This window comes from Thermobia domestica, chromosome 5 (assembly GCF_964235325.1).
Source record: "Thermobia domestica chromosome 5, izTheDome1.hap1.1, whole genome shotgun sequence".
NCBI lineage: Eukaryota > Metazoa > Arthropoda > Insecta > Zygentoma > Lepismatidae > Thermobia > Thermobia domestica.
The window spans coordinates 116,064,911-116,070,910 of NC_137458.1; the positions used below are offsets into that span (position 1 = coordinate 116,064,911).

The 6,000-nt window shown below is 37.7% G+C and overlaps 1 protein-coding gene across 2 annotated transcripts in view; it reads right to left on the reverse strand.

Annotated features, from left to right (window-relative positions):
- sll (adenosine 3'-phospho 5'-phosphosulfate transporter 1) overlaps nucleotides 1-3,732 on the reverse strand; it is a 45,331-nt gene extending 41,599 nt beyond the window's left edge. The window contains exon 1 of one of the 2 annotated variants that reach the window (XM_081758955.1): nucleotides 3,445-3,731. The gene's annotated coding sequence lies outside the window, so the exon portion shown is untranslated. Of the gene's footprint in view, nucleotides 1-3,444 lie in introns of both variants that reach the window. The other variant, XM_081758956.1, reaches the window with a different exon arrangement.
- Between the last annotated feature and the right edge of the window lie 2,268 nt (nucleotides 3,733-6,000).

Genomic DNA, 6,000 nt, shown 5'->3' on the forward strand with positions numbered 1-6,000 from the left:
ACGACTAGCTGAATACAGGTAATTGTTAAGTTAAACAAGGACACATTTATGCATTTATGGATGTGAGTGTAATAGTGGTCTACCTCACAGCACTCACCAGCGGCACCAATTTCTGTATAACTTTGGGTGAGCCTGTTCAGGGATGTGTTTCGTTTTCACATAACGTCTAAGAAGACACCAATGAGTATACAATACCAATTCGGAGGCTCAAGTAAACTTCGGGGGACCCGAGCCTCCCAGTCCCCCGGGATCGGTGCCTATGTGCCTCACACCTTGACTTTTGTTACCTCATGCCCGAACGTACATATATAGCAGAGAAAGTAGCACTATACCTTATAAACTTTCTCTATTTTTATGAACAATCAATCAACAATCAGACTGATTTAAATCAATCCACCCTGGTCATTGCTACATGTAGCGCAGTAACTGCACAGTGAAACCCGTTCAATTGTTACCTCAGTAAGTTTTAAACTTCATCCACCCTTTTCCATCAATGTCGTTTAAGCGAGACAGTGATGATGATAGTGAACTAAATGGTGGAACGAAGAAAGTGGAACACCGAATGAAACGGGACAACCCCGAGAAAATACCCACATACGGCGTTTGTCCAAGACAAAACACATTTGGCGCGAACTGGAAGCGAACCAGAGACTCAACCGCACAAAAGGTGAAAGCTCTACTATTGAGCGTCAGTGACGCGTTCTTGAAGATCGTGTATTCGTTGCAAGATCATTATGAAGACTAAGAAGACTAAAAAGGCACATCTGACAATGATTTTTACATATGAAATAAATGTCACTTTCTTATACTGTATTTCATACTGGGTGCGGGGCATTTGCCCGGAAAGATACTTCCGGCCGACAAATGTCGTTTCCAGGGAACACCAGGCGGAAGTGGTCTTTCTTCGTCCTCCACATTTTTGTTTTTCACTTTCCAAGCTAGTCAATTTTTTTCATGCTTCTGGTTCCAGCGGAAACCACATTTGTCTTTTCAGTTTCTTTTTATTCCAACAGAAACTAGTCCATTTTTATGTACATTACTCTAATTTATGAATATAAGCTTATTTATGAATATAAGTTTTCAGAAATTTCTTTAGACATAATTCTTTTCAAGTTTACACAAAGCCTCACTAATAATCTTATCAGTCATAATTGCAGACTTTTTTCTGCTCTTGACGTCAAGATTGAGAGCTACCCTGTTGTAAGTGTGGCCATGGTATTCAGTCTTCTCGGAGTGTATTCACTAACGAGTATACATTCGGATGAGACCTTGAAAACAAACTGTTCAACATCCTGTTCCAACCGTCCGAGACGTTGTTGATTCGGTAGCGTCTACCAGAACAATTCCACATACATCTTGAAATACTTCTATTTTCAAGCCACTGATCGATGAAATAGTCGTAGAAGCATCGTAAACTTTCATTTTTTTTTTTTTTTTTTTGTGTTTCTTCTTGGATACATAACCAGCCATCGTCAATGAGGTGTAATGGTACATGAGCAAGTGCAGCACATATTCGAACGTGAAGGTGAACTTCTGCACTTTCCTTGTACTGAGTCACTAGACCGAGTTCCTGTACTTTTCTCCACTCCGCACACAGGTTGAAATGATAGTTGCAACCGGATATCGTTGCTGCTAGAAACAGAGTTGATTGATTGAATGACTGCAATTTCAAAATCCATAACTATAGACTCGGGATTGCAGCTAGGTACGTGGCTCTTGATAGCTACAAAGAGTTTATCGTAGATCTGATGTTCCTTGTTTGATAGAAGGGCGTAAACAACAGGGATGACATAGTTTCCTTAAATTTTTAGTCAACTTCTAAAGTCAACAAGGCAGTCAACTTAATTTTTTTTTCTAAAACATTTCAACTAATGATTTTTAAATAAATGAAAATTATGAAAATGATTTTTTTTTTTTTGTTTTAATATAAGTACTTATTTGAACCTATTATAAATGTTAACGCTTGTTTCCCTAGCTTCCGTGCAAGTGTCATCATCGAAAATTAAGGAGGCTTGCGTCATTGATCTCTCCGGGCAACTGTCAGTAAATTCTTCTCCGTGCAAATGTCATAAACTCTTTCATACTACAGTGCCATAAATTTTGGTTGAATATTTCATACTTTACTTTCTATTAGTTCTGTGGGAACTTTCTTTTTTTTTTTTTTTAAATCTATCAATCATTGGAAAATAACATCAGACAAACTGGTAAGAAAAGCTGATGATGAAAACATTGTTTCAGTGCAAGAATGGGTTTCTTATGCTTGGTTAGAACGGACCGAGCGGTTAAAACGGTGCGTCTTGGTTTATACGTTGACCCGCCGGTTGTTAGGCTAGTGCCAACGTCCTAGCCGCACTAGAATACCGTTTTCATATGATCAGCGAAATCAAGGTTTCAGGACATTCGACTTTCGGCATCCATGGCCATTTAGCCCGTCACGTATGAAGGATGACGTCCCTCGGAAAAAGGGAAGAAAGAAAGCGGCCTGGGATCTATAAGTTAGGTATCACCCCGGCATTTGCCTTGTGTGAATGAGGAAAACCTCCTTCAGGATGGCAGGCCTGATAAAGCTTTTACACTTTTTCGACTGACTGTCCCACCGGGAATCGAACCCGGGACCGCTCGCACCGAAGGCGAGAGCGTTAGCGACTACGCTACACGAGGCACCAGCGAAAGCAAGTAGCGTTGGGTATGGTCAGAGGAAAGATGGGTGTCTGTTGTACTCAGCAGGAAATGTTGGTACTGCTAAGACCATCCAGCGTTGTAAGAACAATAAAGCTACTTGACAGAAAGAAGTAGCAAACCTTGGTCTAGAAAGACAGCGGTAACAGTAACGAGAGTCAATGTGCTGAATACATCAACCCAATGGTATGAGGGCATTTAATCTGTTAAGCCCTGCCAGCTTTTTAACATAATAATAATTACTTATCAATAGTTCGGTCACATTATGAGAGTTTAGGTAGGGTTAGGTGAGGATTGTTTTGATCTATTTCACTTACTTAGTTACATACGTATGAACAGCGAGGCTTAACAGAACTTAACCCGGCATGAGTGCCACAACTTTGCTGGTTAACCATGACCTCCTAAGGGTTGTTGTGCCAAGTTTTTAGTTCCTATGGCTGGGCTAAACTCAACTCTTCTGTAGATAGCGTTACCACATTTAAGTGCAAGGCTCAATGTGATATGTACATAAATACACTTATAATTTGTAGAAGCCCTCTTAGTATCGGAAATTCACGTATTTCATAATTGAAAGTTTTTGAAATGCAATTGACATTTAATATATTTATACCTGATAATATGCAAATTGTTGACGTGGATCTTTGGGACCAGAAACTCACAACTGAGTACATAAAAGATTTACTTATTCATGACATCTCGTCCTGTAAAACAGTATAAAAATTTACAATAACTTACATATATAACAGCAATATTTCATATTTTTACCTTGATTTTTCCCTATCCGGCAGCTACTTCCATAGAATTAGTATCAAAATATTTACAAAAGACGGATAAATACATCAACGACACAACAGCGGTGCCACGACACGCGTACCTGCCATGTTATTCAGAGTTGCAAACTATTAAGCTAATTACTCTTATATGATAATACAATATAAGGCGAATTGGATTTGTTTGAAGTTAGCACCGTTTCAGTATTGAGGCTATATGAGCTGAACTTGGATCATATGAGCTCTCATCGCGTTCGAAGCCGGGTTTCCAGCGCCAAAGTAAGGTTCCTAACTGTCCCGGTTTGGGCAGGATCAACAGAGAATTCTACATCTTGTTCCGGAGGGTTTTTTTTTTTTTTTTTACCAGGACAGTTAAAATCATGCCGCCTTATGCAGAGTCGTTTTGAAGTATGATTAGTGTCATACTAAAAGCCTGACTACTGCAGGAAACAAATGTTAGTCGAGCTCTTTGGTAGGGCACTAATCATGTGACAAAACGACTCTGCATAAGGCTCATGACATTCAATCTTCTGTTTATTGAATAATTAATATATAATGCCTCAGTTACAACAAATAAGGAAAGTTTGACATGTCTACATCGCAAATCACGGGCAAAATACCGATTAAAATATTCAGTTAAGGGGACGACAGCTGATCTTCCTAGTAGCAGTAATTTTAAACGTTCATGGAGTTTCTTTTTTATTATTATTATGTATCCTGAAAACCCTTTAGAAACAAGATATTTTAAAAATATTTAACTTGATTCGATACTTTTAGAGGACCAAGTTTTTTTTTTTTTTTTTTTTTTTTTTAATGTTCTATTGCAGTGAGTACGATCCTGAACTTTTTAAAATGGAATATGCAACAACTAAACTTTTTGTTGTTGTTGTTGTTGTTGTTCATGATGATGATGATAATACTTTTAAGAAATTTAATAATTTATAAAAGATATTTTCACACTGTGATATGCTGTAAAAATTAAAATAACAAAAATAGATATTTTTATAAAAAGGCCTTGTGTCCATCTTAAACATAAATTAAACATAACTTTCTTACAAGCCTGTCTGTATTCTTTATTATAAATTAACGAGAAATGTAAAGAGTTGAAATAGTAGTCTGAAGAAGGAAGTGATATACTTCCGAAACTGTTACATTTCTCGTTAATTTATAATAAAGAATACAGACAGCCTTGTAAGAAAGTTATGTTTAATTTATGTTTAAAATAACAAACTTGGAAGTCATAAAAATATAAATTTATGTCAATAATAACAAAACCAATTAGGCTATATGCTATGTAAGGTTTAGACTTCGGTTAAAAGGGTGTTACTATGGTCCCGTATTTTTCAATTTGTTTTGGTTTAAAATGTAGATTTCAATGAGCTGCGTCCAATGGCATCACTTTTGGATTTTGGAACCGATTACTACAAGGTCAGATTAGGGATCAAAAATAAAAAGTGGGACCATTTGGGCAATGCAGACCAGTGATTGACTGGGACGAAATGGGTGTCATTCGATTCGTATTCATACGTACATGAATAACTGATATTCTATTTTCTCGAAAAGTCTATTGTGACCCAGAAAATTAACGAAAATCTGAAATTTTGGATCTTGGATTTTCGCTAATTTTACGGATGAAAATTGAATTTTCGGGAAAATAGCCTATCAATCAGAGTAAAAGTGAGGAGAAACGCGAGGATCCTTGTATCTCCACTTCTAGAAAATATATGTGGCGTCCCATTACTTTCTAAAGAAATTACAATGGGCAAATTAGATAAGTACGGGGGACGGCGTGAAGTCATGCGTCTCTCTACCTTTTTAGACTTAATTTTACACATGCTATCACAGGGGCGGATCCACGACCGACTTCTGGGGGGGGCGGTGTTGTCATACTGCTACTTTTAAGGGTTCCAAACTTTTTGATGGGTTTTATTTATATATATAAAATAAAAAAAATTCTCTCCTAGGGGGCGATCGCCCCGATCGACCCCCTGGATCCGCCACTTTGCTATCAATTATTAATGTACGTATGAATACCCATTTCGTCCCAGTCAATCACTGCCCCGTTTTGCCCAAATGGTCCCACTTTTTATTTTTGTACCCTTATTTGACCTTAAAGCGGTCGGTTCCAGAAATCAAAAGTGGCGTCATAGGACACAGCTAATCGAAATCACATTTTAAACCCAAAAATGTTGAAAAATACGGAGCCACGGTAACTCCATTGTAACTAGGGTGACCATACGTCCCGTTTTGACCGGAACAGTCCCGCTTACGGTCATCCCCTCAGTAGACGGAAAATAGTAGTATTTGTCCCGTTTTTTGCAAGTGAAAGAGCAAATAACAAGCCCAGTATCTTGAAAGGTATTAATATAATTAATAATAACAAAGAGGCAAGAATTGAACTGAAATTTATAGTTCGCAGTACTCCTCGAAAGGCAGCAGATATTTCAGCAGTTGCTTGTTTGTTGAACAAACTTCATCTTTCCTTTTTCATAAGTATCAAATGCACTTGACCTCGCTCTATATATAACAAAGAGAGGAGGTGGAGAGACTA